Source organism: Gigantopelta aegis, unplaced genomic scaffold, assembly GCF_016097555.1.
Source record: "Gigantopelta aegis isolate Gae_Host unplaced genomic scaffold, Gae_host_genome ctg4239_pilon_pilon, whole genome shotgun sequence".
NCBI classification, from domain to species: Eukaryota; Metazoa; Mollusca; class Gastropoda; order Neomphalida; family Peltospiridae; genus Gigantopelta; species Gigantopelta aegis.
The window spans coordinates 14,209-28,939 of record NW_024533758.1 but is presented as its reverse complement, the minus strand read 5'-3'; the positions used below and the strand labels follow the sequence as shown (position 1 = coordinate 28,939).

General features: G+C 35.8%; 1 pseudogene; it reads left to right on the top strand.

The window, feature by feature from the left end:
• Positions 1 to 755: 755 nt before the first annotated feature.
• On the top strand, positions 756 to 3,815 carry LOC121392649 (annotated as a pseudogene).
• Positions 3,816 to 14,731: the final 10,916 nt, after the last annotated feature.

Genomic DNA, 14,731 nt, shown 5'->3' with positions numbered 1-14,731 from the left:
TTTATGCAAGGGTGGAGCTGTTGCTACATTCTAGCCCCAAATGGGTGGTTGTTCTCCAAGGCTAGGCTTTGCTATAAGACTATTCTTGTTGTTCACCTGGTCCTATGACTAGTTAGGTCAGTTAAGGGTAAAACCAACTCCAAAAACTGTGAATATTGGGAATAAATTAGCCTTAATCCCTCCTATTGTTCTTATGTTGGAGGTCAGAGTTGATAAAGGCAAACTGTTACATTGGGGGGCGATTCTACCCTTTTAGTCAGCATCGCTAAGGGAAACTCCAATTGTTTAATTGTTACGGTCTAAGAGGGTGGTTCCTAAAAATATAGTATTGTGGCTGGCTGTCACTCCTTGAGGTAAAGCGGTGTACAATAGAGCAAGCACATAGGAGGGTTTGTGGAATTGCTGTGCAAGAAGCTGACCTCAAATCACATTGAAATAAAATCAGTGAAAAGGAGTTACTTGTAATGGTATGTTATGTGAGTACTCTAGTAGTGTTGTGTGAGCAGGAATAGAGGAAGTATCTTTATCATGGCATGCTTAACAATGTCAGCTATGCAATCTCAGACGTAATAGTTTCGGCAGCACAAAGGCTGATAAATCAAAGCCCCGTGCGTGCCTTCAAGCCATAACTGGGTGGAATGCATAGCTTAACATTTATATTGAATGCATTGGGGAGAAGGAGAGAGATATAAGCGAGAGTTTCAGTTCACAGTCAAACCCAAACTCATTTTTTTCTGTGTGCTTTTGCTCCACACATGCAGTGTTTGTCCTTCGCGAGAAAACATCATGAAGGCTACCAGCTCACAGCAGCCAATGGCCATTCCTTACAACCGCCTACGGGACTCAGGTCAAGAACAAGTCGCTTGTGTATGTGGATGTTTGCAGCAAAGTGGCAACATCGAGCGCTAGCTCGATTCTTATGGAGTTTCCAGCATGTGAAAACAATTCAGAAGAATGAAAGCGTCCTCAAAGTAAGCGTTGATTGCCTTCCATCAGGGAAACTTTCAAGACATTATATTCGTATTATCGAAACAAACAACTTTTCTCCTAGAGTCCCACGAAAATGCAAAACAATTATGGTTGCAAGCGCACTATATTGAAAGTGAGCGACTTCGAGGAAAAACCACTTGAGTGTTAGGAAAAATACCGTATTAGACGTAAATTTCCCACTACCACGTACGATTTTGGGATGGTGAGGGGAAACAAGTTACTGCTTCAAAGAGAAATCTCGTGTAGTCTTGAGACAATGGTACACAAGAATCCCTTATCTTCCCTAGAGACAAAAGCGAAAATGGGCTGAACAAACTGGATTGAAAACAACCCAAGTCAGCAATTGGTTTAAGGAATCGAGAGGACAGCGAGACCAGAGCTGCTGAGGGGAAAAAGGTAAAAAATTGTTTTTTAAACAAATCTTAATCTTTTCTCTTATCATCAAAATCAAATTGGAAAATTATTTATGGAATACCCATAAAATAATTTTGGTTCAAATGAAATCCTTTATCTCTATGTAAGAGTTCCTTAAAACGTTCTGGAAGAATGTTTTATTAGTTATTGCAAGTGTAGCCTAGTAATGATGGTAAGATAATATGTCAGTCGGTTTGTATTTGTAAGCAAAGATCTCACTTGACAGCTTTACCTTAGTAACTTGATTCTACTCCACTCAAAGTTTACATGTAGTATATTTTTGATGGTGTACGATATCATTAAAATGTAATGAAAAATCTATCATAGCCGCTAGGTGTGGTGGGGCGGGGGGGGGGGGGGGGGGGGGGGTGTGGTGGGGGGGGGGGGGGGGGGGGGGGGGGGGGGGGGGGGGGGGGGGGGGGGGGGGGGGGGGGGGGGGGGGGGGGGGGGGGGGGGGGGGGGGGGGGGGGGGGGGGGGGGGGGGGGGGGGGGGGGGGGGGGGGGGGTTTTATTGGTTGATTTACTCTCACTACACATCAAAGGGGAATGGTCATGATCTGAAGTGGGTTGCTAGAGTAACTAAAAACTATTGCTTGAAAGCCATCTGATCTGGTTATAATTAGAAAAAAGGGGGGGGGGGGGGGGGGGAAAAATAACAACCTACAATATCTAACCTTAACTGTATACTATCTTGTTTGTCGTACTTGATCCCCGAAGTTCAAACAAGAATACCATTGATGGTACTCTTCATCATCAACTAGCTCATGGTTCCTGGATTTACATTCACAAAAGAAGTATCTCTGTCACTAGTGAGCCTAAACTCTTCCTGATGATACAATTCCTCATTCTAATGTCTCAAGTAAAGAAGAAATAGCTACACCAGGACCCAAGTGGTGACTTCCCTAGCCCTAGTGCCAGCCCGGGTCAGGGGGGGGGGGAGTCTTCTTTCCCAAAAGATATCTGAAGTTTATGATTCAACCAAAGAATCTTTTTCATAACCAATAACCTGGACACAGAAGCACAAACATGTTGCTGTCTCAATCCTGGGTGGACAAGTTTCTTTCCTGAAACAACACAAACATATCCAATCCTCCATCACCAGGGAAGCTCAGAGGATACTTGGTTCTTTATGCAAGTTCTACAATATTCCTACTTCATACAAACACTTCATTTTCAAATCCTCCAGACCTGTGATGCTAATGCTGTGTAAGTCCAAGTTATTGAGTACTTGACCAGACTGCTGGAAGGGTTACACTTGGCCTACAACTCCTAATGGTGTTGGTATAGTACCTTTAGTATGACACCCACAGCTGCAGGGACCATGTACCAATTATCAAGCAAGACTTACCCAACAGATGGCAGCCTCTCGTGCAACGTATCCCAATATTTTAAGGACAAGCAGCTTACATTACCTCATTACTATGTCTTGATGTCATCGATCAACTATGCTGACCCGAATATCAACTAGAAATATTCAACAAGTAATGCATTCTTCTTCTCATTCTTTGGTTCTTTTGCCGCCACTACAAGGATGTGTACTCAACTATACTACTACTACTTTAGGCTGAGAACCATTTTTTGTCTTACACAGACTTTCTTTCTCCCTGATCATCATTTCTTCCTTTATAATAGAGCAATCAAACAAACCTTATTAGTTTTGGCAATTTTTTAATACAACAGAGAGGAATTTTTTTACCAACTCATTAGATATTATACTCCAGAATTACAATACTTGGACAGTATTATTTGTCAAACATTATGTTTCTATTGATTGTATCAGTAAATTGTGTGTAAGTTTTTTTTAATTTTAATATTAAATTTGTTCCTATACACGATTATATATATCAATATACTGGGGGAATTTAAAATATTTCACATTGCCATAGTTATAATTATTATCACTATTATTCATTTAATTTTTGATCAATTCTAAATACAATTGCAGTAGTATAATCTCTAAATTCACTCAATGGTAGTAATTCTTAGTTTCATGAGCTTACGCGCAAAACATAGGCTTGTTACATGATGAAGCACAGCGTTTTATTTTGGTTGGTGGCTATAAACAGAACCATGTGTCCTTGAATGCTTTATAATTAATTAGGGACTATAGCAACATGTACTACTAGCAGAACACTATGGCTCCAACATCAATCCAGCAAGTTGTAGCAATAAATGTCTCTCAAAAATAAAATTAAAGAAAGAATGAAAAGCAATAATTTGAACGTTTTTTGAGTATCTCTAAAATTAGCTTCCGTGCGTCTATGATTGGTAAATCTTGTAGTCCATGAAGTTGGCATTGTTTAGTCTCTTTTCGATAATCATTGAATAAAATCAAATAATTTTTGTTTTATGATCAGTGGAAGGAAGAGGGTGAAGCTGGGCATGGGTTCTGCATATTTGTGTTCACGGATGTAAGAGCAATATTAGGATGACAATGCCCACAAGCATGAAGATGTGATTGTAAAGTTCTTTCTATAATTAAAGATGCGCTATGAATTTCACCAAGGATCTATCTAACAAATATCCAATAGCAGCTAATACTGTGGCCTTTACAGGATGTACACTGTGACTGCTTTTTAACATTTCAAACGATGAACTAAGCAATTGCAGTGACTTTCGTTTTGTTTCCTAAACAATGCCATATTATACCTAAATTAAAAAATGGTTGTAGCTTTCATCAAATTTTGGTGACTAAGCACTACATTGTAGACAAAGACACTTTTCAAATGAATGCTTTGCCTTTGCTAGCTCTCAAAATCTCAAGTATTAGTTCATAGATTGTTAACAGGAGTTGTATATTGGATGTTGCTTCAGTTGAGGCCTAAACCCACCTTGGACTTGTTGGTAAGTATTAATTACTTATCCATAGTAAACAGCACTCCTGTTCAAAGTAATCCAGTGTCATGGTAATACACATGCAATATCAGCTTGGGTGAAGAGAATCTACAATGACAGACAAACTAATAAAAAACATATCATTTCTTACTAGGGGCATACAATAGCAGTGTCTACATAGAGATGGGTATTAACAGAAGTAATATATGAAAACAATCTGCAATGACACAATTTAGCCAAAAGTTTCTTTTCTACTTGACAAGCTTGTGTGCCTGAAGGTCTTGCATTGGGGATTTGTCATATGTTGTGTGCCTTCCCTTAAAATAGAATGAATATGCTTCAAAGCATAACATTGACAACACAATGAGTTTAATTTAATCATATCACTAAAACCTTAAATTTAATGAATGATCATACTATCTAACTGATGATGATCTTTGGGATATACATTTAGTTGTATACTTAAAAGTTCTATTTAATGAAGTTGTACTAGATGCCTAAATAGCCTAACTCATGACATGCTTTATCCAGAGCAATTCAAGTGTTTAGCAATATCTAAATGAGGCTCATTAGGTATATGAACAGAGGAAAAGGGCTCTTACTTGGGGTGATCAGTAAAAAGTATTCTCCTTTATTGGTATAAAAGTTTACAAGATCCCTTGCAAGTTACCTTCTATTCTAGTGAATACAAAACAATATTACTGACATTGTAGAGAGATAGGAAACATCATGATTGTCAGTGTAAAATCTTACCTGAGAATATTACTAATTGTGTCTGAGTGTGAAGTAGTATGCATACGATGATCTTGGCATGCATATGGAAGTAGAAATGTTACTGACTTTGTCAAAAGTTCACAAGCTTCACCTATATCCAAGTAGGTGGAGCCAAGAAAGGCAATAGCCCACACCTACCAAAAAGGTAATCTGATAATGACATTGTACAAAATGCTACATGGATAAATTGGTTATATACAATACTAATGTACATGCATGTTGATTTGTCGAGTCCTCAATTATTCAATTATCATTATACCTCTTAAAGCAGTTACATACGATGTATAAAATAGATTGAAATACCTCCTTCTAATATTACACAGTATGGCATAATAACCACCAAACCTGATTCATTAATTGTCTTACCGAAATGAAGGGGTCCTTGAGTGCTCTCAACAAGTGCTCTTTTGTGTACTGCTCATTGTGTGCATTTCAGTCTTGTATTAATGAGTGTTATCAGTTACATATACTAAGATTAAAGCACTGAGTAAAATAAACAATGGGTCCTTTGACACAAGTAGTGTATATCACTGGTCAACCTGGGCTTGGATAAACTCAATTAGCAAGAGAGTTTGGGTCCGAGTATTATTCCAAAAGAAGAAGGGTTATATATTTTGAAACTTGTTTTATGCATCCCCTTAATGTTAGCTCACAATCTGTCTCTTACATTATTTAACTTAGCTATGGAATTAGGATGTAGTGCTGAAATCAAGTCTTTAGAAAGTCACTCACAGATATCACTGAATTATATATACTCTGTTAGACATGCACATGTATGTGTGTGGGTGCGTATTCTGTACTTATGATATACTAATACATTATAATATCCTCTTTTTAGGTTATTTCAGGTGAGATACAAAGTCTAGATATCCTTTCTTCAGCTGTTAAAAAGCAATTGTATAAATGACACAGGTTGGATGCTAATACTTGATAGCCCTCAGTGGACAGGCTACAACAGTCACCTCACCAGACCTTTTTCTTACAGTATCATAGTTCAATATATACAATATATAATATATACATAACCAGAGTGTTCCTTTTGTATGAAAATTTTACTGGCATATATTTTATAGATATACCTTATGTATAGATTTGATGTCTCCACGAAATGTCTATAATGTGATGTCACAATGACAAAACCATGTCCCCATTCTCATCTCTAGTTGTGGCCAGAAATAGGACCAGTTGATGGTGTAAGTCCATATGAAGCAGCGACACTTAACACTCCTGGCTCTAAGAAACATTTAATACATTTATTTTAGTTTTTCACATAACCAATGTACTACAAATACCATCTTAGCCGTCATTAAACTCACTCAACCTTTATTATTAATTTTATAGATTACTTATAACTACTAATTAATAATATATATACACACCATAACCATTTTATTCCATTGTTTGTATGCATAATAGAAACACCACTATAGAAAATTATCATCAAGCCAATCTTAGGGAAATTTGTGATTATATTTTAAACAGGTATGAGAAGATCTTGAAATGCTATCTATTCACTACTATTTTCTAAAACATCCCTGACATAATTAGAGAGATATAGGTGTGCTCATTGAACTATGATACTGTAAAAAAGGTCTGGTGAGGTGACTGTTGTAGCCTGTCCACTGAGGCTATCAGTATTAGCATCCAACCTGGTCATTTATACAATTGCTTTTAACAGCTAAGAAAGGATATCTAGACTTTGTATCTCACCTGAAATACCTAAAAAGAGGATATTATTGTATTAGTATATCATAAGTTACAGAATACGCACACCACATACATGTGCATGTCTAACAGTATATATAATTCATGATATCTGTGAGACTTTCTAAAGACTTGATTTCAGCACTACATCCTAATTCCATAGCTAATTAAATTAATGTAAGAGAAGATTGTGAGCTAACATTAAGGGGTGCATAAAACAAGTTTCAAAATATATAACCCTTCTTCTTTTGGAAATACTGCGGACCAACAAACTCTCTGCTAATTGAGTTTTTATCCAAGCCAGGTTGACCAGTGATATACACTACTTGTGTCAAAGGACCATTGTTTATTTTACTCAGTGCTTTAATCTTAGTAATATGTACTGATAACACTCATTAATACAAGACTGAAATGCATGAGATGGTTTAGGAGACAACAACAGTACACTTCAATCTACATAGAGGTTTTAGTATACTGAACATAATGCACCACCACCTCCTGTGATAGCAATTACAGTCGAGTGCTAGTATTTCAAGTACACCTTGAAACCCCAAATTGACGTAGATTTATTAACAATAAATTTAAATGTCTGATATCACATTGCGTATGTCTCCAAGTCCATTCATAAAATCCAGTCCCTGAGAACGAACTGCTCCATTTCTGAAAACCACACCCCACATGATCTGCAACACAGAGATACTTTTAAAATGGCCCCCTCCCGTCTGATTCCATTGTCTACCGTTTCAGGTAAGCACAGACAGCTCCAACTAATCATGATACAACGTAAACATTGTCAGGTGTTTTGTGATTTTTATGTATTGTTATAGATCAGGTTATGGCATTTTTATAAACTTTAAGAGTAGGTATAACATACTAACTCATGAAAGTTAGTGTTGTAAGAAATTATGAGTGTTCTCTAAAATCTTTCTTGTTACTTTTTATTGTTTCATAGTAATGTTTATTTTCAATAGGATTATTCAAAATGGCAAAGGCTGATAGTGACAGCAGCTCATCTTAGTTATAAAAAGAATGATATTGAACCTTATAACTATCAACCTCCTGAGCAGCACTACAGACTTTGGGTAATTGATAACAGTCTTTTTTTATTGAAGTTGTCTGATTTTCTTATTAGATGTTGAGATATTCCCATGAAAATGGATGTTAAAACATGATAGTAATTTTTATGAAGTTGCTTTCATTCTTGTATTAACATGAGCTTAAATACTTACTTGGAAATTGTTACTGGACTAAGTATCAGTTTTATCAATGAGGGTTCATTTACCAATACTATAAACAAGAAATCTTGTAAACATGACTACTTCCTTGTATATAATAGGTACCCATTATGTTTCCTTGTATGGCAACTTGTGAAAAGGACAGAAGAATAATACAGTTGTTTCATGCCAACTATCCACTTTTTATAGTATTGTATACAGCTATCATTGAAGTATATAATACATACATAGAAAGTCTATGTATGTACTAAGTAGAGTCTCTCCACTTTGAATTATTATTTTGTTCAAATAACAGGTTTTCTTTCTTGGAGTAGGAATGCTGCTATATGTGCTGGAGTTAGTGCTACTCTGTCATATTTTAGATGACCAAACATCAATACCCCAAGTAGTCAGTTTTGGTAATGTTCCTGCGTAATTACTGTATAATATTTAACACTTTTTCAAGGATTTATGGACTTAGGGCTAATTTTTATGACTATTGGCTCATTACATCATATTACATCATCATTTATACTACGTGGACACATGAAGATTTCTAGACTTGGTTTGTTATGGATCGTGGTATATACATCATCCCTTTGGTTTTCGTATTGTGTGTAAACAAAGTCTAGTATCAAGGAACAGTTTACATTGTTGAAAGGTCGCTTTTATTTGATCATATGAATGTCCATGAACTATTTTATATCAATTTTATAATTTTGTTTCCAATATTTGTTGTAAGACATGTTTTTTTGTTTAGTTTTTAATTCTCCTTTGATAATTATTTTATTTCACGACACAACTTTGTTTGATCAAAGAACACATAACTTCATTTTTTTACCTCAATGCAGACTGGGCAGAAGAACTTAGTTGTTGTAGACATGCATGCTGTAATAAATTTACTTAAATTATAGAATTTGTAGTTCTACAGTTTTTATCCCCCCCCCGCCTTCATAGCAGATTTTATAGAAACAAACAAACAGTCATGTAACCATCCTGTTTATTAATTAATAATGATAATAAATACAACGACCATTCAGTCTCGTACACTTTACAAACACACATTGACAGTATCCCCCGACCATTCTCCATTGGATTGGCATGTTCTGTAAGGATTTCCATTGAGATGGTAACCATGCTGACAAATAACCGTTGTAGCATGATCCTGGGCGTTTGACCTGATATTACTGTGTGTCCATTGATGACTGGAGAAGGATGTGGACAGTCCCCCCCCGGTGTATTTGATCTGTAAAAAGATCTACACATTATACATAACATGTCAGTGTATATTGACTGATAAAACAGTATATTAAACATACCATGAACATATACCTATATAGTCCTGTTCCACTTTGTTGTTTTCTTCATCAGTTACTTGACAGAGGTAATCCCCAGCCATGAATGGCCTCCTTCATTCCATGGATTGGTTGTAGAAGGAGCTATTGACTTTTATTGCCTTCATGAAAATGACTATATCCTATTGAAAATATTTAATGGATGAAAAGCAAAGACCCAGTACTTGTATAAACATACTTACTAATCAATGTTCAATAATGTTATTACAATAATGAAAGTAGCAGAACTATATGGTACTTTCTATTATTATAATACATATTACATGCTGATTAACAATAATACTGTATGTTCCATCATGCTGTGTGATAACTAAATCTCAGATAAGCTGAAGCCGCAATAAGTTGTTTGAAAATGATAGTGTTTTGCTTTAAAACACATGCAGCTAGGGATGTTATGGTAATAGTATGTATTACCTGACCTTAGTGACATCCCACTTGTGGTCCAGAGTTTTGATTATAGGAGAAACAACACCCAGTTGTACTTTGGCAAGCTAAATATACAGGATTATTGTACTATAGTGCCAGTGGTCTGCAAATGAACCCACTGTTTGGTGATAGGATGTCTCACATATGAACTTTGATCTTGGTCTTGAAACTAAAAAAAAGACATGTAAGATTTACTCGCACTATTTAATGTGTTTGTAGTAACAGTCATAACATATATATAGATTACTCTAATGTCCAGATTAACGTGGATTCATTTATATTATAATGTCCCCTATTAACATAATTATTACTATGATACAGTTTAATATAACCATCACCATATAGCTTTTTAAACACAAAATGCTCTTCTGGTGAAGGAAGAAAAAAGAAGGTCTTACTTTATAATTGTATTATAGTACTTACAAGAATCATTGTAATGCCATACCTTTTAAACATAATGTACTTTCTCCATTCCATTGCCCATATTCCATACATCTTCTAATCACACTTCCATGTAAAAGTAACCTCTGTTACACATATAAACAGCAATAGTTCCTTCATTAATACCCTCCTAAAGAGCTATAAGATTATTACTCTAGATACCAGTCGGCCATGTTCTGGTACAGGAGGAGGAGGACATACATGATAACAAGATATGCCTATAAATGGAACGTGAAATTTACCGACTGGCTGCATACATCACACTTACTAATCCAATGTGTTAAAGATTTAATCCCCAGCTCCCATCATCCTGGCATCGAAGAGTGGTGTTACCCATCTGCAATATATCCATCACTGCAACTTAGTTGTAGTATATACCCAGCAGGATAGTGAATGCTGTTGGGTGTTATCTTTAGTGTGTAGTGTTTTTGGGAAATCTTTATGGAACATGAAGCTATATGAAGACAAATGAGAGTTATAATGCACTATATTAGTTTCTCTAATGTATATTGTCCATAACATCTTACCTGTACATTTTGGTACTGTACTACTCCATTCACCAGTAGTGGTGCATTCTATAACATCAGAAATTCCTTCTCATTTGATGAAAACCACATTGCAGCAATATTGTACCTGAGACCCAATTGGTAAAGACTCCTTCTGTAATAACACAACAATTAACAAAACACAACATGTTACATAAAAAGATAGGCATTAGAATGATGGGGTATAAATTGCTAAAATACACAACTAACATTTACTAGAGCAGTTCTGTCAGCTTACTGATATATAGGCTGACCCCAGTCCACTGCCAGTAGAGTCTTTATCACTGAAGGCAGTCTCACCTCCAGGATATGTATGGCACACATGTGAGAATTAGGACCAGGCTCAGGAGGATAAGAACAAGACACAGCTAAATATAAAAAAGAGGAAGTTGTTATTGTATGAAAAGTTTTTATGTCATCTAAACTTAATGCTACATTTTAGTACAAACTTTGAATGATGCATTTTGATATCAGACATTAATTCAGTTATAACTCTAGTTTTGGTATTGACCTTCAAATGATTATGAATATTAGTATTTATATTTTTTCTCTAATGGATGTTAGTTTATTATTAGTTGTGGTTACTCATTTCATTTTGTTATAATTCCAGTATTGATGCAACAAAATACAGCAGTTCTCTTGCAATTCAGTGAACTTTCAAAGAACATGCTTTCCATTCTCATTATATGGTTAGTAATCATACAAACAATAACAAGTGATGAGGTAATATTACAGAGTTTTGTAGCTTTAATTCCAACCTTAGAGGCAAATATAGTATGTGTTGATTTTTATGTACCTTTACAGATTGGTGGTTGATGACTCCCATTGTCCAGATGATAGACATGTTGTGGCTAAAGTGCCCTCCCTTTGGTAGCCATGATCACATTTCAAAAAAAGCAATTATCATCACAGTTAGTGCTATGACCAATGTCTGAATGATGTGGCCATTAAGGGTGGAGTCAAAGATGACAAGCCTTCCCTATAATACAGGAATAAGAGCACCAATGTTAATCTGTATTGATGGTATAACTGATATAGCAATATTTAACACTACGATCATTGGAAACGAGTTGTAATTTTATAAAATAACATATTATACTTCATGTACTTTGACATGTTGGTTGGATGTTATTCCAATTACCATCTTCTATACATCTCAGTGTACTTGGTCCCTTCATGTCATAACAAGAGTGACACGATACATTAGCTATACCACAAAATCCAGTGTGTGTGATAATAACTTACCATTATCACTGAAAACAGAGGACATTCGTTGTCATGATTCAGTGCTAGATGAAGGAACAAAGATTCCACTAATTATATATGATACTGACAATTTGTCTACATTCACAAGTTTTGGAAAAGGATGTGACCATGTTCCATCTTGTCCACAATAAGTATCAGAAACACCCAATAACCGGTAACCTGGGTAGCAGCGAAATCGCAACCCGAGTACCACAAAAGTATAAATTTCCAAGAGGGAAGATTTGTCCATTTGGAACTAACTTGGAAGCAAACACGTGACCCCTAATCAAGAAGAAATAATGAAATAATGAGAAAACAAGGAATTTTTGGCTTAGTAACTTAAGTTTTCTTGAGCTATAATATATACAGGTATTGTTAACTTACATTCACAGGATGGAGAACACCGTCCCAGTGTCCACCTTGTGTACAAATCAAATTAGCACTACCTCCTACCAATCTTCGGCACTCTTGACATTTGATTGTAATTCTGTCACCATAAGTAAAATTTCTTCGAGGAGGGTTTTCAGGAGTGGTGGTGGGAATTGATACTGTCCTCGATAACAGGTGATGGACAGTTAGCAGCTAAAGGAATCATGATATATACAGGATTTTTAGTATATTATTAACATAGACCCCAAAGCATGTATATGTTTTATGTGGCAAATGATGTGTTATCTTATTTAATCTTTCAAATAATAAGCATAAAATGACTTACAAACACAAAAAGGGACATGATTACTCCAGTGACCATTCGTCATACATACTGCCATGTCAGAACCTAATAGCACAAAAACCGTCCATACAATAAACGAACTACAATAAAACAACGAACAAACTTCAATAAATACCAGTTGTATTGACAAGGCAAACGTTGCCCTATTAATAATTACATGTGTTTGGTTGCAAGTAGATTATGTTGATAGATACATTTAAAAGTACCTCTGATCCACATGAACTGGATGACTGGATAATATGACCATATTTTTGGTGGGAGATAGCAAAGGACAGTGAACCACTATGACAACATAGATGATGCTATTACATATAACACACTATTTAATCATATATATCATCACATTACAAGTGTTGACCATTAATAGCCTGGACTTACATTGACATATGGGCAAAGGTCCTGACCAAAGACCATCGTTGTTGCACGTCCTCATTAAAAGATGTGTTCCACTAGATTTGCTGAGTTGATAACATGTCTTACATGTATACACAGCAGTTGAATTATATGAAGTTTCAGAATATTCTACAAGCAAGTTACCCCCAGCAGGAGGTGGGCCACAATCAATAGCTAAGTAAATGATATTGTTGATATATAAATAGTGAACAAACCAAACTATGCCAATATGTTTTACAACTGACATAATAAAATTAATTATAACAATTATGAAACTATTTGGGGGATTGGGCACATTAATTAGCTAGGATGCTTTCAAAAATCATATTGGATACATGCATATTTAGGTAAGTTACAATTAATACCTTCACAGTTTGGTAATAAATCAGACCACGTTCCCATCTTCCTGACAGGTCAAGAGACCTTGACCCGTAAATGGTACCCACTGTCACAAGAAAACCAACATCCCATATCGTATGTGCTTCCTTGACAGTCATTGGGATGAGATATCCCATGGAGAGGTGTGGATAAAGATGGACAGGTAACAGCTAATAAAGTAGAGACAAAGGAAAATGAAAGCATTTGTACATGTTTAACAAGTGACTTGCAATCAGGATAACTAATGACAACACCACTCATAAGGCAGAATCTGTAAAGGTATTCAGGTAGATATATTTCATATGATTATGTAGGTTTTACACTTGCTACTTTAGAGAGCAGTTTCATTGTTGTTACCATTTATTATTATTCTATGCAACTGTGTAGGCAAAACAAACCGTGTACATTTACTTAGTTGCTAGGGTGGGGGCTGTGTGATGTATTCAAGCAAAGGGCATCACATGACTACAAACACCTTTATAGGGTTGTTGATATTCAACCTTTTATACGAGTTTTAAAGTATAAATAAATTGAAGATTCTCACTCACAACAGCACCAATTATATTGAAGTCCTGTGATATAAGGATCTTATCTTAACAAACACTTACGTTCACACATGGCTCCATCTCTAGGTACCCATTCTCCTCTTTGCCTATCACAAACTGCAATTCCAGTTCCCTCAAGTCTGTATCCACGTTCACAGCAAAATTGGACATGACCATTGATACACTTGGGAGACCACATATATATCCATTCACTGGAGGTGTGAGGTAGAGTAGGGCATCCTTTTAGGTTCATCAGTCGTTCTAGTAAGAAAACAAAATTTTATGGTTTCAATATATATAGAATGTGGTCTTAAATATCTCTTCTACTTGTTCTTGTCTCATGGTCTTTAGTATCCATGCACGATACATACATAAATTAGTATAGTAGCCTGGCATAGCTGAATGTTCACAAAAAAGGCCAAAAGAAAATATACCACACAATTGCCACTCACATACAATCTTTTACAGTACCATCAGTTTCACTGAAAATACGAGGTATCTGAAACTACTAGGGAACTACATAGTTAATATAACATGGATCTCTGCCTGAGATGGCCATGAAGTTGTTTTTAAAGTCATTTAATTCCTTAATTACAGAGGCATTCACATTGCTATACATTTTAGCTCCAGCACAAAATAGACCAGTTATGTCTTCACCAGTTACAGCAGAACAAATCTCTTCAGACCACAAACTCAAGTATACATCTTGCAATTTTTAGCATCTATATAGAATATTGTA